Raw genomic sequence first — 19144 nt, 5'->3', positions numbered from 1 at the left:
ATCATCTCACAGCTTCTGTGCGTCAGGAATCTGGGCATGTCTCAGCGGAGTCCTCTGCAGCTGGGGCTCTACTGAGGCTGCACTCAGCATGTCAGCCAGGCTGGGGTCTCATCTGAAAGCTCCACTGGGCAAGGATCCTCTTCCAAAGTACTCAGTGTATGTTGACAGAATTCAGTTCCTTTCCGGCTGTTGGGCTGAGAGCCTCCACTGTTGGCTGGCTGGAGTCACATGCCCCCTAAGCCTATTTCTATTTACTTTATCAGTGCCTGTGAGCAGAGAAGGCAGTTAGGGTATCTGCAAGCAATGTCTTGCAACATAATCTTGAAAGCGACATCCCCGTTACTGTCCCTGTGTTCTGGTGGTTAGAAGCAAGTTAACTGCCCAGCCAACACTCAAGGGGAGAGACACCACAGGGTGTGAATACCAGGAGGGAGGGATCATGGGGGCCTGCCTAGAGCCAGCCACCACAGGAAGTAACACCTAGGGTTTAACTTAGATCTGTGGGCCCCCAAGTGCTTGGGTTCTTCCTTCTCTGCATGTCTGGGCCTCCATGTTTGTACTCTGCTGGGCCTGAACAAAAAGATGATAGTGATGTTGTTTTTCTAATGTGACTCTTGTAGCCAGGGATGTTGGGTAATCTTGTTTGAGCAATCAAAAAGTGGGACTTTCAAGTTAACATGCTTTTCCAAACCAGAGTGTGATTAAAGCCTGGTAGCAAGGTGATGGTGGTAGAAGTTCAAGGTGCCCTGTTTATGAAGGCAACGAATGACAGTGGCCATTACTTTTCAGACTAGTCTTGTACTCTAGACACTGCCAAGCCATCTCTCTAGTCCAGCCCCATCAATTAGGCCATTTATTTAATGCTACCTCTCTGGGGAAGGAGGTGGTCAGAGCAGCAGGGGCAAATGGCCCTAGCACAGCACTTTTACTGTCACTTTCTTCCGAGCTCCTTGGGTGGACATGGACCGTTCCCAGATGGCAGAATGTACTTCTGTAGTTGCAGCTGGGAGAGATGGGAAGTGTCAGTCCTCTCTCCCCATCTTACTCCCAGCCCCCACACCACTCCTAGAAAGCCTGGGACTCGGATGGATCCAGTGCCCAGGCTTCTGGGCTGAGTGGATGCAGTGGCTCAGGTCTCCCTCTGTCTCTGGTCTGTTTCCCAGGCTGCCACTGAGTGAAGCTCCCTACCTACTGCCCCACTCCTCAGAAGGGTCACTCCAGCTCCCTCAACCCTCATTCATCTCTTTATCTGTTGTCTTCTATCTTGAGGTTGACTTTAGGTGAATGTAGTAATTTAATAAATATTTATTAAAAATTCACTAGAGGCCTGTGTGTATTCTGTATATTCTTTATATGTAGGTATTTACGTACACAGTCACCTATAACATAGAGGCTAAGAACTTTGAAGTCAAATAGATCCTGCCAGTTAGTAATAGTGACCTTGACTTTGAAAAATTACTTAAACACTAGTTTTCTCTTCAGTAATATGGAGATGGTTTTTCCTACCTCAAGGGACAATAGTGGGGACTAAATGATTTGATGCATGTGCAGCATTTAGCACTGTCCCTAACACATAATAAATACTTAACAACACTCCTGTGTAGTCAGCATGGAACAGATTCCCACTCCCACCATACTGCAGGCTCTGTGCGAGCTGGAACCACACCTGTCTTATTCACCTTTATAGCCTCAATACCTGGCACAAGGTCTGGCAGGTGATGAGTGTCAAATGGGCTAATAGTGAATAAGTGATACTTCAGTAATGACAAAACTATTAAACCTGGTGCAACTTTCCCAGGAGCTCAAAGATCTCTCAAAATTATTTAATTCAGTTTCAAAGTCCATTTTGGATGATAAGTAACAAGTATGACCATTGACTTAAGCATTTGACCAAACTGAAGGGCTAAACTTGACTTGCCCAAGACCACACAACAAATCTGGTTATAAGGCCACATGGCTGTAGGGTTGACATTCAGAGTCTTGAACTCTTGGCTTATTGCTTCTACAAATCCAATATAAGATCATCCTCTTGGTCCAACCAATTCAGCAAATATGGAAAAGCCCTTCTGAACCCCTAAATTTGAGGGCTTTCTAGTTCTTCGTGACCATGAGTCATTTTAGTGCTGAGCAAGTGGTGAAACAAAATTTAGCTGTCTGCTCCTAGTTAGTCAAGAGCAGGATCCAGCATCCCAGCAGAGTTGGCCCAGTATCCCAGAGGTGATTTCCCTACGTGGTGATGTTGGTTACCCCACATGACCAGAAGAGACTCCTGCAGGACAGCAACAAACCCAGTATCAGGCAGTCTGGCTTGTAGTCCTAGGACCACCAGCTGTGTGACCTTGAACGAGATACTCAATTCTTTTTACTCTCATTTTTCTCATCTGGAAAGGAGGGGGAAACAAGACCTTGTAAAGACTTTAAAGACTGAACGGGATAAAAGAGCAGAAGGTTATAACTTGAAAGATGAAGATGGACGACTCCGAGACCCATTTAGAATCACAGCACTGCGGGTTCCAATATTGAAGCCCATGGACCTCATGGTAGAAGCAAGCCCACGACCAATTTTTGCAAATGCTGATACATGTCATATAAATTCCATTTCAGTAAATAGTGATCAAGAAATGTATCTTTCTGCAGATGACCTGAGAATTAACCTGTGGCATTTAGAAATCACAGATAGAAGTTTTAACATCGTGGACATCAAACCTGCCAACATGGAGGAGCTGATGGAGGTGATCACCGCCGCCGAGTTCCACCCACACCAGTGCAACGTGTTCGTGTACAGCAGAAGCAAAGGGACCATCCGGCTGTGTGACAAGCGCTCCTCCACCCTGTGTGACCAGCACTCTCTAAGTTTTTTGAAGAGCCTGAAGATCTCAGTAGTAGGTCCTTCTTCTCAGAAATAATCTCATCCATATCCGACGTCAAATTCAGCCATAGTGGTCGGTACATGATGACCCGAGACTACCTGTCAGTGAAGGTGTGGGACCTCAACATGGAGAGCAGGCCAGTGGAGACCCACCAGGTACATGAGTACCTGCGGAGCAAGCTCTGCTCCTTCTACGAGAACGACTGCATCTTCGACAAGTTTGAGTGCTGCTGGAACGGTTCCGACAGTGCTGTCGTGACGGGCTCCTACAACAACTTCTTCAGGATGTTCGACAGAAGCATGCGCAGGGATGTCACCCTGGAAGCCTCAAAAGAGAGCAGCAAACCCTGAGCCAGCTTAAAGCCCCGGAAAGTTTGTGCAGGTGGGAAGAGGAAGAAGGATGAGATCAGTGTGGACAGCCTGGACTTCAATAAGAACATCCTCCACACAGCCTGGCACCCCGTGGACAACATCATTGCCGTGGCCGCCACCAACAACCTGTACATATTCAAGGACAAAGCCAACTGAGGGAGCCGGCAAGGCCCGTGCCGCAGCCCAGACGGTGTCAAGGAGCTCTGCGTTCAGAGCCTCACGCCCTCCCACAGAGCAAGAGCTGGCCTCGGTGCATCCTGGCCTGGCCCTGCCTTCAGCCCGGGAGAGAAGGGTGCTGCTGCTCCAGAGCGGAGCCCACTGGGAGCAGAACTGCTGGACATTGCTCAATAAAGGCCATTACTCAAATAAATATATTTATTTTTTAAAAAAAAGACTTTAAAGACATGGCATAAGGTTCTGTGCCTGCACAGTTCCCAAAGAATGCTTATGGAGTTTGGGTCAGAACGCAGGGCCAGTGCTCATCATCCTACATGGTGACAAGCCCAGGGGAATTTCTAATTCTCATTGGCACTTTGGACACAGCAGTGGTTTTTAAGATTCATCTCAGCAGAACTTTTTGGTCTAGCAAGCAATGTAGAACTGAACTAGCTGAGAGACAGCCTAAAACTTTCTATGTGTTCTGTCCCACCACATTTTGTGGTGGTTTCCCATACATGTCTCTGAGCCCTAAAGCTTCCCAGAACTTAGATGGAAAACAACTGAATAATAGTCTCCTAGATGGTTCCCCTATCAAAGTAATAAGAATATCAGTACATTATAATAGAAATGCTAGCTGTTATTTATTATTATTACAGCTTACATTTACTATATTGGTTCCAAAACTTTAGCTTACATCAGAATCACCTGGAAATCTTGTTGAAACAGACTTCTCTGGCCCTGCTCCCCGTTTCTGATTCAATAGGTCTGGAATGGGATCAAGACTTCAAACTTCTAATACACTACTAGTGATGACTGTGCTGGAATATGGGAACACACACTCAGAGCTACTGGTTTACTGTGATTAGGTGCTGAGCTAAGCACTCCACAGGAGTAATGCTTACAACCACTTGAAGAGGTAGCTGTTTTACTATTCAAATCCCTTACTTACAGATGAGGAAAGAAATAGGGTCTAAATAACTTGCTGAAGCCCTTGCAGCTATTAAATGGCAGATTCTGGTCCGGGTCTGACTTAAACATCCTAACTCTTAACCATGCTGTTAAAATGTTAAAGTAAAAACATAGTATAAGGGATGGGTACACTTGTTTACATACATTGAGCCAGAACAAATAAGTGAATGAAACATCATCTTGGAGATATTTCCCCAGAAGATGATGCTTGTGACCAAGGACGGATGGAAAGAATAATCAAAAGGACAATTTTCACTTTATTCATTTTAATGACTTTACTAATTTACTTATTGCTTGCCTACTATAAGCAGGGTGCCGTTTGATGCACCAAGAATTAAACAAAGCCCCACATTCCTCAAAGGTCACAAAGCACTCAATGATATTGAGTCAAGTAACAATTTAGCCATGTCTTGAAACCTTAAGATTCAGCTTCGGCTGTGTTCTTCTCTTCTGTCCCAGCCCTTTTGGTTCTAGCTCTTCTGAGTTTTCTAGCTTGTGTTATTCATTCTGTCTGTTGATGAATTTCCATTCTGCCTCATGAAATTCAACCCAACTCTGACATCTTGATGTCAAAAGCCTTCCTTGTCAATAGATTTTTTTGGTGTTGTTCTTGTTGATTATGGACAGTATTTGGCTGGTGTTTGACAATTGCTAACTTGCAAATATGACTCATAGATGGAAGTTTTTTAATTGGTCTGCTCTTGTATTCTGACTCATTACTGGTGATTACGCAACGTGTCTGATATGCCAAATGGATGCTTAATGAATGGTCTAACACCTGGATCTGAAATAACGTATTGGGGGTCAAGGGAATCATGGACCTGGGAGCAAAGGAGGTCAAGCAGATCCCCAACTGCTGTCTGGTGCCTTCACTTCTAGAGAGGTATGAGGAGGCAGAATTAGATCCTGAAGATTGTGTTGCTCTTTTTGATTCTAAGGAAAATTTCCCTGAATCCAGACTTAACATGATTTCTGTGAAAATTCATTTTGGGGAAAACTCTCAGCCTTATTGGCACTAAGTTGAATGTACTTATTCCAGCAGAACTATGCCTGTTTTATAAAGTAACCATAGACATGGTTAAGTCTTGACACTCAGTCAAGTTTCAAGGAGTCATGTGAAGGGAAGAAGGAAAAAGGGATGAGAGGAATACAAGGACTGTGGTAACAAAGCCATGATTGTTGGGAAACACAGAGTTTTCATAATGAGCTATAGAAAAGTTATAGCTGTCTCCTGGAGACACACGATTCTGCTATCCAATCTGCATATTTGTTTGCATTAAAGGCAAAACTAAATTTAAGCGTTGAAACCCATATGAACTGCTTGCTTTAAACGAGTAGTTGCAGCCAGTTCTCCCCCAGAGCTGGCCCAGGGAACACTGAGACACAGACTGTCACTATAGCTGGCACTTGGACGTGTGGAATGAAATGAGTGCTTTCAAAAAGAAAAAAAAATGAACAGAGAATGACAATAATAAGCCCACACGTTCAGTTATTTTGGTGAATGTCAAATTTTATTCCCTCATCCTAACAGAGCCACTAGTGATTACTCTTATTTGGGTATTTCTAGTGAAAAGGTATTTGGCTTTGCAAAGTCTTTGCAGACTGTTATGAAGGACACAGCTTTCATTTTGGCATAAAACTAGATTGGCCGGATTAACCCCCACCAAGATAATTCATTCTGCCTACTCATGCCCAGCTCTGCCCTTCCTCTTGGCAGGATCTCCTATAGTATAACATTCAGCCTTGGCATTATCCCCACGTGACCTGACCAGGACCTCATCCCAGTAAGTGGTGGAGAAGGAGAGGGAGGATGTGGCATAGCTGAGTGTTTAAGAGCTTCAGATCTGGAGCAGGAAAGACCTGGGTTCAAATTTCAAATCTACCTCTTACTATGTGTCCCTTGGCCTCCATCTCTAAATAAGTCTTGATGATGATGATGATGATGATTTGTTTTTCAGTGCTGGGGATTAAACCCTGGGCCTTAAGCATGCTAGGCAAGCATTCTACCACTAAGCCACACTCTCAGCCCAATATGAGCTTATCATAACAATTCAGTGAGACAATATGCACTAAGAGCTTAACTAAGTGTCTACTAAAGGTACCTGTTATTACTGGCAGTCTTTGTCTTAATATGAGTGGTTTAAAAGAGCAGTCTTCTGATGTATTTGCACCAGATTATGCAGTTTGTCAAAATTAGTTTCTGAATCCATTATACAGTGCTATCCAATGGAACATTCTATAAAAATAGAATTTTCCTTATCTGTGCTGCTCAGTATAGGAGAGCTATTTGCTGCAAGTAGCTCTCAAGCCCTCAAATTTGGCTAGAGGAAGTGACTTTTCAAATTTAATTAACTTAAACATAAATAACCATCCATGTGTGATCATGACTACCATGTTAGGCAGCACAGCTTTGTGAGATTAAAATTGCCAAATCTATGTGTGAAAAAGCAAATGCTATAACAAAGCAGTTACATGGGAATATAAGATTGAACAAGTTAGAACCAAATTTTTAAAGGGTGATGGGCATCATTCTTGTAAGGTCTGCTGGTGTGATGGGCAGGCAAAATATAAACCATTTCTAAATCTTCAAACAATCTGGTTTAAATAGCTGTTTGACAAATTGTAATTCCAGCAAGAGACTGAACTTTGACTTGGAATTTGCAATAGCAAAGTTTGTGCCATTTGGTTAACAGCCATAATGAACAAAGGAGGCAGCATCAAATCTGATCACCAAACCCCATCAAGTGCAGAAGAATTTCCTGAATGTTCTCTTTCAAGTACATGTTGAACCTGTGCAGGTGAGAGCCATTTTGAGGCAAACGATAATAGATGAATTAATGTTTATGTCACTCACTGCTCAGTTGGCCATGAACTTCCTCATTGGCAGCCTAATGAAAAAGCCCATATGGGCAGAAATTAAGAAAGTTGGCATGTGTCTTCTTCCTATTGGCACTATCCAAGATATAGGTATAAATGGTGTTTGTTCAGTAAAAACTCAAATGTGTTAATGTGCATTTGACAGAATGTTTAGTTGGATTCAGTCTAAATAATAGGAGAATTATAATACAGAGGCATTGAGAGTCCAAAATGGAAGAAATAATATAGAAATAATGTTTCAAAAAGCACTGTTTTTACATAGCACTTGATAGATTACATAGAAATCCTATGTGGTTGGAGTAAGAGTAGCCCAGGACTGGAATTAAAGAGATCTGATTTTGAGAGCTAGTTCTACTGACTACAAGTTGGGATCCTTCAGCAAACTTCTGACACTAGCTACCTCATAAGATTCTTCTAAGGGTTACGTGGAAAGCTATAAAATACTCTGCAAATGAAAAGTGTTATCATCTTCATTATTGTTGTCGTCATCATCATCATCATTGTCGTCATTTTGATTTTCTCAATAATCCTCTAAAGGACTAGACAGCAAACTGACCGTGAGAAAACTGAAGCCAAAGGGTGCTGAATGACTTGCCCAAGATCACAGAGCTTAAGAGGACCAGCATTCTATGTGGCTATGGAAAATTGGATGGAACTCAAATGATGAACACAAAAGTTTTATACTTCTTTTGGATTCATTGTTCTAGAAATTCTTGAAATTATTAGAATGTAGATGAGAAGAGTCAGCAGTGCCTGACCCACAGGCAGGAGAGCCCTCACCCAAGGCCTGTGTGTTGGTCATAACAAAGAGTAGCCGAGCAGACCCAAACTGGTCTGCACTGGTAAATGAAGTTTTATTACAACACAGCCACACTCTTTCACTTCTGATGGTCTTTGGTTGCTTTGTATTAAACAGCAAAGTTGAGTAGCTGCAACAAAGACTGCGTGACCCTCAAACCCAAATGTACTATCTGGCTTGCTCTGACTGCTGCTTTAGAGGCCCAGTTTCTCACATAAAATACATTAAACAATGTCTAATATAGACCTTATATACATTATACATACTTTGTGTACATTATAGAACATGGGTGTTCTATCCCCCAGTATCTGTCAATCAGCGCCTGAAGAGCATGCATGACCCATAACACTAAAACTGCCACTGTGATCAGCACCCCTGAGCCCTCAGACCCAGATCTCCACATCTGCTTGTGTCCTAGAAGTCAAAAGGACTACATCTAGAAACCAGGAATGTTTGGGACTTCTGTTATCACTCACTTGAGCAGACATAGTTTTGGGATATGCAAGGAAGAGTTGAGCAACAATGAGGACTTAGAAAACAAATGACAAAAAAATTGATTTGACAAATCCAGCAGAAATGTAGATATTTGAACAATCAAGCAAAGCACAAGTAGATGATTATCAAACTAAAGAAAATGGGTAGATAAACCAGATGTGGTAGCATATACCTGTAATCCCAGCAATTTGGGAGGCTGAGGGAGGAGGATTACAAGTTCAAAACCAGCCTCAGCAATTTAATGAGGCCCTAAGCAACTTAGTGAGACCCTGTCTCTAAATAAAACATAAAAAGGGCTGGGGATATGGTTCACTGATTAAGCACTCCTGGGTTCAATGCCTGGTACCCCCCAAACAAAGAAAAGAAAAAAGAAAATGGGTTGATAATACTTCCCTATCAAACCAGTTAGTAACATTCTCAGGGAAGTGGAAGGATCGCACTTTCCAATACAACCAATCACCTTCTGGATGGCTCTCTTCCTACCTTTTGGTCACTTTTGGTCATGTAAACATGAAAAGAAATCTAAAAAAAAAAAAGTATACAAACAGATCTGTTAACCTCTTTTTTTGTTCATATATTAAAACAATCCTCAACAGCTGTTTACCCAATTTAATCTAAAAAGTAAACAAACAGATCTGTTAACCTCTTTTTTTGTTCATATATTAAAACAATCCTCAACAGCTGTTTACCCAATTTAAATTAAACCATTTAAATCACATAAAAAAATATTTGGATCCATTTTTTCATGAGTGCTCATCATATATGATATATGGACATACGTACATTCAAACATATAACAGAAAACACAAGTGTGCACACATAATATAATACATACAACACATAACATAATAGTAAAGGCCTTATAACTATTTGCAGGTGAAATCTCCATTGCAATGTTTAAAAACTCTATAGTCAAAAAAATAGAACTAATCAGCAAAACATTAACCTAGGTCAAAAAACAAAAATAGAACTTCATGATATGGCAAAGGGCAATAATAAAATAGATATTGAAAAAAGCATCCTGGTTCAGCCAGATGTAAGGATAGCCAAACTGGAGTTTTGGATATCAGTTGTTATGGATTTCAGCCAAATCATCTTCTTTTTGGTCTGTAGAAATCGCTTTAGTTAATCTTTCTGGAATCCAAATCGGCTGCTGTTCTCCCTGTGGAAACACACAAACAGACCCCCAATTCCAGACAATTACTGGGTCAGCACCTTTCCATTGTCCTGTTAGAATATACTTCCAAAGTACTTTGGGCTTATGTACATTTTTTGGACATATATGCCTTTCCACAGCACTAAGTCCTGATGAATCCAAATTTAAAAAGTTTAGAGTAAAAAGCGTTATTTTAAGTTTATCTTTGGGGAATATATACCCCTTCCCAATTCCTTCTTTTTGCTTTAATAAGTACATTTTAATAGTTCGATGAGCTCTTTCTACTATGCCTTGTCCCTGTGGATTGTATGGGATTCCTGTTATATGAGTAATGCCAAATATTGAGCAAAATTGTTTAAAAGAGGTAGAAGTATAACCAGGGGCATTATCTGTTTTTAACTGTTTTGGAACGCCCACAGTGGCAAAATTTTGTAAGCAATGAGCTATAACATCTTTAGTTTTTTTCTCCGGCATGAAGGGAGCCCATCAAAAATCCAGAAGAAGTATCAACTGTAACATGCAAATATTTTAATTTTCCAAATTCTGGTAAGTGTGTGACGTCCATCTGCCAAATATGGTTAGGTATCAATCCTCTAGGATTGACTCCAAGATTAACTTGTGGTAAAAAGGTTACACAATTTTGACATTGTTTTATTATTTGTCTAGCTTGTTCCTTAGTTATTTTAAAATGCTTTTGTAAAGTATTAGCATTGACATGGAACCTTTTATGAAAATTTATAGCTTCTTCTAGTGTAGAGAAAATATGTATGTCGTGTAGTTTTATCTGCTAAATCATTGCCCAAACTAAGGGCTCCAGGAAATCCTGTATGTGCCCTGATGTGTCCTATAAAGAATGGATCTTTTCTGTCCCAGATTAGACTTTGTATAGTGGAAAGCAAAGAGAAAACAGTAGAGGAAGGGGAAATCCTACCAGCATCTTCAAGGGATACTATAGCATTATCTATATACTGACTATCAGAAAATAAATTAAATACAGAATCTTTAAACATCACAAGAGCTTGTAATACTGCATTAAGCTCTACCTTTTGAGCTGATTGTTTGGGTACTAAACATATAAAAGTTTGATCAGGTGTAACTATTGCTGCTGTACCATTATTTGACCCATCAGTGAATATATTTGGAGCATTCATGATAGGTGTTTTTCTTGTCATTTTTGGAAAAATTACAGGATGCAATGACCAAAAAGACAATAAAGGATTAGATGGTAAGTGGTTATCAAATGAAACATTAGATTTGCACATGATTATTGCCCAAGTATTTAACTCATTAGCTAACTCATCAATTTGATTCATAGTATATGGAGTAATAATTTTATTGGGAGAAATTCCAAACACTCCCTTTGTTGCTTTTATTCCTTTGAGTATTAATTGTCCTACAGCCTCAGGATACCTAGTAAGAATAGTGTTAGGAGAATGAGATAATGTATCCATAATAATGGACCTTCTTGCCAAAATACTCCTATAGGCATATTTTTTGTTGGTAGTACAATAAATAATAAAGGCAAACTTATATCAATTCTATCCAAATGCATATTTTCCATATATGTTTCAATGACTTTTAATGCCTTTCTTGCTTCAGGCGTTAACATTCGGGGTGAATTTGGATCTGATGGAACTTTTAGGATATCAAATAAAGGTCCCAACTCTCCTGTTGGTATACCTAGATAAGGCCTTATCCAATTTATGTCTCCTAATAACTTTTGAAAGTCATTAAGTGATTTGAGTTGATCTACTCGTATTTGAATTTTTGGTGGACAGACCATGGTTGAGGATAATAGAACTCCTTAATAATTAATTGGAAAATTTAATTGTACTTTATCTATTGCTATCTCTAGATTATAATTTTTTAATAAGTTTGTAAGTGTGGCATAACATTCTAGCAATGTGTTTTTATCTTTATGTGCTTATAATACATCATCCATATAGTGAAATATTTGTAGTTCAGGATTTTGATTTCTAAGTGGCTGGATTACTTTGTTAACATAAATTTGACACATAGTTAGGCTGTTAGCCATTCCTTGAGGGAGTACTTTCCATTCATATCTCTGATCAGGGAACTTCATGATTCAGCGCAGGGATAGTAAATGCAAAATGTGGACTATCCTCAGGATGAATTGGAATTGAAAAAAAAACAATCTTTAATATCTATAACTAAAACATACCAGGTTTTTGGTAAAGCAGACAATTGAGGAATCCCCGATTGAGCAGGTCCCATAATAACCATTTCATTATTAATGGCTCTTAAATCTTGCAGTAATCTTCATTTACCAGATTTCTTTTTGATGACAAAAATGGGAGTATTATGGGGAGATACAGAAGGTTGTATATGTCCTTCCGCTAATTGTTGTTTGACCAGGTCATGGGCTGCTTGTATCTTTTCTTTAGTCAGGGGCCACTGAGGAACCCATACTGGTCTTTCTGATTTGCAAGTAATTTTTATTGTCTCAGTGGCCCTTTCTGAAAATCCAACCCATGTCTGTCTGTTCCTTGATCTATTTGTATTGGTGCTGCTATACCTTGTTCTTGTTTTTCTAATCTTTTTCCTTTCCTAAAACCTTGTCTAGCCATAATAGTGGGTGCATTTTGATTGATGTTATTTGTTAATGTCAAATCTAATTGATCTAGGACATCTCGTCCCCATAAATTTATGGGAAGATGATCCAATACATATGGCTGTATAGTTCCCTCACATCCTTCAGGATCCTTCCAATCTAATACCATTGAACTTCTATGGGGATTAGTCGCCACTCCTAGGCCTCGAAGTGTTTGAGTGGCTTGTTGTAATGGCCAATATTTTGGCCATTCTTGATGAGAGATGATGCTAAGGTCTGCACCTGTATCCAGTAGCCCATTAAATTCATGTCCTTGAATATTTAGTTTTAGCATGGGGCGAGAATCTAAATTTAAAGAAAGCGTAGCCCAATCTACACCTGTGGAGCCTAATCCCTTGGAACCTCTTTCTATAGTACGACTGGAAAATTTATCATGTAGGCTGGGTATTATTAGTAACTGTGCTATTCTATCTCCTGGTGAAATTACTGATATAACCTTTGGAAAACTGGCTATAATTTTTATTTCACCTTCATAATCGGGATCAATTACCCCAAGACTTATCATAAGTCCTTTTAGAGTAGAAGAACTGCATCCCAATAATAAGCCTACTGTTCCTTTGGGAAGAGGTCCTTTTACCCCTGTGGGAATGATTTGAACTCCCATCTCTGGAGTTAGTACTGATTTGGTGGAGGCGCAGATGTCCAACCCTGCGCTCCCTCTGGTTTGTCTAATGAGGGATCTGATGGACAATGTGTCCTGGGTATTACCCTGATGGGGTTGCTGGGTTCCTCCAGTGCTCCGTATATTTGTGGTTTTGGGCCCCGGAGCATTGGGCCCCCCTGTCCATTTTTTGGCAACAGAGCCCGATGCCTTTCTCCACAATATCGTGGATAAACACCTGGTCCTTGTTAGTTTTTTGATAATGGAGTACCCTCTATGGTGGTTTGAGAACAGTATTCATTAGCCCAATGTCTCCCTCTACGGCATCGTGGGCAAATACCCGGTATTCTACTCCTTTGATACCTAGTTTTGTTAAACCTTCCTCCTATTGGGCAATTCCTTTTAAAATGTCCTGTTTGTTGACAATTGTAGCATGTTCTTGGCCTGGTATATAAAGCCTGTTTTACTGCAGCTGCCACAATTTGCCCTTGTTCATTAATGTCTCTGGCATCTAAAACCTGTTTTACTGCAGCTGCCACGACTTACTCTTGTTCATTAATGTCTCTACATAATTTAATATATGTGTTTAAATCTTCATGTTTCCATGGTCTAATAACTTCTCTGCACCAATGATTTGCTTGCTCATAAGCCAGTTGTTTTAGTAATGGCATTGCTTGTTCTGTATTCCCCAAAACTCTGGTAGCTGTTTGAATAAGCCTATCTACAAATTCAGCATAAGGTTCATTAGCTCCTTGTATTACCTTAGATAATTGACCTTGTAAACCTCCATGTCCTTGTAAAGTCTTCCATGCCTTAATTGCATCTACAGAAATTTGTGCATATACACCAGGATCATATGCAATTTGTTGCTGCTGATCCTCATAAGATCCCTTTCCTAACAACATATCTAGATTTCTCTGAGGATAACCAGCTGCTGCATTTTGCCTAGCTGACTCCTTGCAAAATTCCTCATTGGCAACCTTCCATAACAGGTATTGACCTCCATTTAGCACAGCTTTACACATATTAGCCCTATCTGCTGGCATCATGTTCAAGTTGTTAATGGATTCGACCAAGCTTACAGTGAAGGTTGCTTGAGGACCATAGGTTGTTACAGCCTCTTTTAGCTGCTTCACTATTTTGAAATTTAAAGCATGGTGAACTCGCTGCCCTCCTGCCTCAAATACAAGACATGTTAATATTTGAGATCTTGTCTCAGGATCCCAACTATCAAGTGCGGGGGTTGGGGGCCTCCCAGCATATGGAGGTGGCGCTGTTAGTTGGACACTTATGTCCTCTGGTGATAGAAAGGTGTTAGTAGCAGTCTCCTGTTGTAACTTTCCCCCTGATGGCTTTTTCTGCTTTACACTTTTTTTCTCTGTCTGACTAGCTCGAGAGGCCTTCTCTTTTACTTGAATTTTTTCCTCTGTCTGACTAGCTGGAGAGACCTTCTCTTTGGCTTGAATATTTCTACTATAACTATAATGCAACCCAAGAAGATAATGCCAAACAAAACTGAAACGGAATGAACAAAATTGGAACAACAGAAAATCATTGTAGCCTTTCTATCCTCCTGAAATGTCCATCCGTCCTTTCTCTCTATCTGTTTCTCAGATGTGAGAGGTTTTTCTTCCATCTTACACATCTCCAGGGACAGGCAACTTAAAACAAAAGTGAAGCAAAACAAAAGAGGAATCTTAAAATGGCTACCCATCCTCTCGCCCTGCCCTCAGGGGCGAGCACTTTACCTTATCACTTACCCTCAGTTGTTCCCCGTGTGGCCCACCAAATGCCGCAGTCTGGCTGGGCACAATCAGGAGCCACTTGTCAAAAAAAACGAACTTTATTTTTAGAACCACACACGCCAAACAAAACAGCTCCTCAGGAAAAACCCTCAGAGCCCAACTGCCACCACCAGCTTCCCACAAGCCTCTCTCTCCACCACAAGCCTGACCACCTCCCACAATCCTCCTGTTCTTGAGGCCGATTGGCTGGGTCGCTTGGGAGGAGCCAAAAAAGTCCCCCAATGAGCAGCTCCGTGGTCTGAAAGGGTAGGGAAACAGCCCAATGAGCATTACCGCAGAGGAGCCAATCAGCTAGATGTTGCTTGGGCCGCTGTGAGCCAATCATCAGCTGGCAGTCTGAAAGGGCGGGGAAACAGCTCAATGAGCATCTCCAATGAGCATCACCACAGAGGAGCCAATTAGCTAGATGTTGCTGGGGCCGCTGTGAGCCAATCATCAGCCGGCAGCTGGAAGTTTGCTGGCAGCTGGAAGTTTGCTGCGGCCCCTTCGGTTGTGGCTCTCAACAAAAATCTATAAAGGGGTAAAAGACTCGCCTGCTCCCATGAGCACCACATCTGCTGGGTCCCCTCCTTTCCTCACTTTTTGGGTATGCTCTACCAGTATTTCTTTGTGGTTTTCATGGGGGTTCCATTAAATGTGAGAAAGAGATGCCGCTTAGATATGAATCTATAGTAACATGACTTCAGTAGGGTGCAGCTGCTGTACCTCTCCAACCCTGCCCCCTCAGTTACTGATATTACAGTGTTATATACGGTATTTATTCAATACCATAGAATAAAATCGGAGTGTTTAGATATATTATTCTCTTATTCCCTGTAGAAAACAAAAGCAGCACTAGCTATTATAATCGTCATGAACTTGCTTTAACAGGATCTTTCTGGCTTCATCAAGATCTGAGTTCCCATCTAAGGCTGTTCAGTGCAACCTGAAGGACTTCCCTCACGCAGGGCACACCTAGGGTGACGAACTCCCTGGGCTCTTGTTTATTGGGTGCTGCAGTTAGAATGTGTGTCTCCCTCCAAAATCCCTGTTGACAGTTCAGCCTCATTGTAAGTTTGACAGCTGGTTAGGCCAGGAAGTTCCCACCCACAGGGATGGGATGTGCACATTAAGAGAGCTTCTCCAGCACGTGCAAGTACCTGGTTCAGTTCCCAGCACTTTATACATGTGCATGTTCACAAACACACACACACACACACACACACACACACACACACACGTACACTTGTCAAGCATGACATGATGATCCATGGCTGTTTTAATTAGCTTTTTGATCCCTGTGAACAAAACAACTTAGTGGAGGAAAAGCTTCTCTGGGGCTAACAATGGCAGAGGTCTCAGTTCACAGAAAGCTGACTCCATTGCTCTGCCCAAGGTGAGGTCATCCATCATGGGAGAAGGGCACAGTGGAGGAAAGCTGCTCACTGCAGGGAAGCAAAGAAACAGAAGCCTCTACTGTAGATATGATGATGTCTTCCAAGGCCACAAAGATATTACAGATTTTCAGACGCAAAATGAAAAGACTTCTGAAGTATTCTACAAATTTTAATTTCTAAACAAATAAATATCACCCTCCATAATCCACTAAAGCAAGAAATCTTCTAGAGTCCTTCCTTATTCTTATTATGAAAGTCTAAAAGATCCTGGAGGCCCAAAAGTGAGATGAATGCTGGGGGTTATGACTGGGTCATTTCTTGCCCTGATTTGACAAAGAGTCATTGTGAGGGAATTTCAAAGAGCAACTAGGTTTTTGTCCAGGAAGCTCTTGGTGGTGACCTGACAGACTCCCAGATAGTTAGTGCTTTGGTGGCTGGTGGTTGTGCTCTTTGGATATTGGCTTTTTTATTTGGGCTTTTGTTTTTTGGTTTATTTATTTATGTATTTATTTTTGTTTATTATTATTTGTTTTTAGCTAGCATCCTAAGATGGTGTTCTGTTTTAGGATAAACGGTGAGAATGGTCAGAGCAGTGTAGAGCTGCAGGGGACAGGCTCGTATGAGCCCACCTTCATGGACCATTATGAGGTTGTGCAGGGCATTGAGGAAGGGGGCTTTGCCAAGGTGAAGCTTGCTCACCATCTCCTCACTGGGTCAGAGGTTGTTGTGAAGGTCATAAACTCGATACAGCAGTCAACCAAAAGCAGTCCGGCTGAAGCAAAATAACCGGGGGGTGACAAGCAACTTGTGTTCATTGATACAGCTGGAGTGGGAGCCGTTTATTGTAGGACAACAGAGGTATTTATACATTCCACACAGCTTATCTTAATTAGCATAAACTCGATACAGCAGTCAACCAATAAGAAATCTCCACACTTAATGGCTTGCTGGCGTTACTTCACAAACCACTCCCTCTAGCATTTTGCCAAGCGCCATCCAGACTTGTTTACAGACTCTAACAAAGGCCCACAGAACCAGGGGATAGCCAGCAGACCCTGAGGAGCATTGACTGGCTCAGGCTTCTCCCCGTGGATTCCAGGCAGAAGCCTCTGTTTCCACCAGGAGTCTCCTCTGCCCCCACCTGCGAAGACACCTCATAGAGACTCTTCCCTGGGACACTTCCCCCTGCCCTGCTCTTTGTCCTTTCTCCCATGCTTTGAGAGAAATTTGTTCTTAATTTCTGGTTTCCACAAATTATATAATAAAATTGATGTTTCAAAGATTTTTAAAAGGCTGAGGTTTTTTGTTTGCTTGGTTGGGTTTTGTTGTTGTTGTTGTTTGTTTGTTTGTGTTTTTAAGCGGGAGGCCTCAGGACAAAGGCCCAAGTCCAGGAGCCACCCTCTCCACGGCCTCAACCACTGTGCCTCCCTATGGTGCTCAGTGTAGATACTCACTCACATTGAACCAGGGTAGATGGGGACTCACTTGCCTTGAGTCAAATTAGCCAGATTTGCTCCTCTTTAGATGGAAATTCTCCCCTTGAGCCAATATAGACTTGTTTCACTTTAAGTTGGACACTTTGGCCAGGAGGAATCCTTTTTCTGGTCTTCAGGACCCTCCCTGAAGTGTGTGTGTGGAGGGTGGGGTGCAGCTGTTGAAGAAGACACTTGTGGCAAGGCACTGGAGATTCCAGGGTGTTCTATGGCTTCATCTCCATAATCCCCTGTGCAAGGAAGTGAGCGTGGGCCAGTGGGCAGGGGCAGGTCTTCCTGTAGCAGTGGCTGAGTGCTTCACCACATGCCATGCAGCCTGCCCACCCAAAAGTTCCTCCTGGTCACAGCTAAAGGTTGTGAAGAGAGAACACGTAGGATTTGGGGAGCGGAGATATGAAATCTCAGGGATGCTACTTACATAAGCATAGTGCACCCACATGGAATTTCTCTTATCTTTTGATTTTGTTGGCAGTGAATTTGTAAAGTGAAGTGCCCACAAATAAAAGACACTCAGGTGGGGACAGGAGGCTTCATGCACCTTCCAGCCCTGGCTTCTCTGCAGCTCTGGCACCTTCTTCCTGCCCTTCCCTTTAGTGGTCAGAAATGGATACTTTTAAAAAACAAAAAAGATGTCCCATGAGTCATCATTTTAATAGTTTGCCTTTTTTTGAGCCAACAAAAACGTTTTAAAGTAAAAATACTGTATAATGCTGTTTTAACCATATATGTTATTTGCAACAGTCAGGAGATAAAAGAAGGAGTATTAACATGTTCATATAACATATAATTAAGTTTATCCAGAAAATTGCTCTTCATCTGTAAAATATAGCTTTTAGAATTTTAGTTTTGTAGCATTTCAATAATGATTTGGGTTGGAAGCATTTTAAACAGCTCCAAGTTTTCTAGTTCAATTTTGTAAAACTTTAGCCTTATAATAACATGGGCCCATTAAAAAATTTTGTCCATAGCAAAATGTTTCCAAGGATCTCCTGAGGAGTTTGTAAGAAGGCGGCCCTATAATGGGCCTTGTGCTATTTCAGTGGAAAATTCTGAGTGCTTATCAAGCCCATGATCATAGATATGGCAATTACTCTAAAAATGGTAGCAGGTTCTGTTTGTTGGTAATTCCTTGTTAACACTGAAGACTCTGGCCACCAGGCTGTCTGAGCTAAAATTCCTGCTTTAATCTCCTTGTGCCTCATTTTCACAAATGTGAAGTGTGGGCAGCAGTGGGTCCCTCGAGTGAACTAAAAGTTCAACTTCAGTTATAAGTCGGATGTTGCCGCCATCCCACATACCTAAATTAATGAATAAACTAACTTTCATGATTACACCATTTTCAAAATAAGGCCTAGTTTTAGGAAAGTGTTGAGTTTAACTCAGGCTACCTTTGCTTTATGTGATAGGAAATTTCCTTCCTGACCCATTACAATTCCTAAACATATGATCATTTTAATCTGATCAGAATCACTACAGAATTAAGAAGACGTGAAGTATTTTAATCACAAATGGAAGTTCTTCAAAGGTATTTTGTAGAATGA

At 41.3% G+C, this 19144-nt stretch overlaps 1 pseudogene; it reads left to right on the top strand.

Annotated features, from left to right (window-relative positions):
- Positions 1-2021: 2021 nt before the first annotated feature.
- Positions 2022-3611, top strand: LOC101975090 (serine/threonine-protein phosphatase 2A 55 kDa regulatory subunit B delta isoform pseudogene; annotated as a pseudogene).
- The last annotated feature ends 15533 nt before the right edge of the window (positions 3612-19144 follow it).

This window comes from Ictidomys tridecemlineatus, chromosome 2, assembly GCF_052094955.1.
Source record: "Ictidomys tridecemlineatus isolate mIctTri1 chromosome 2, mIctTri1.hap1, whole genome shotgun sequence".
Lineage (NCBI taxonomy): Eukaryota > Metazoa > Chordata > Mammalia > Rodentia > Sciuridae > Ictidomys > Ictidomys tridecemlineatus.
This window is presented reverse-complemented; position numbering and strand designations above follow the sequence as displayed.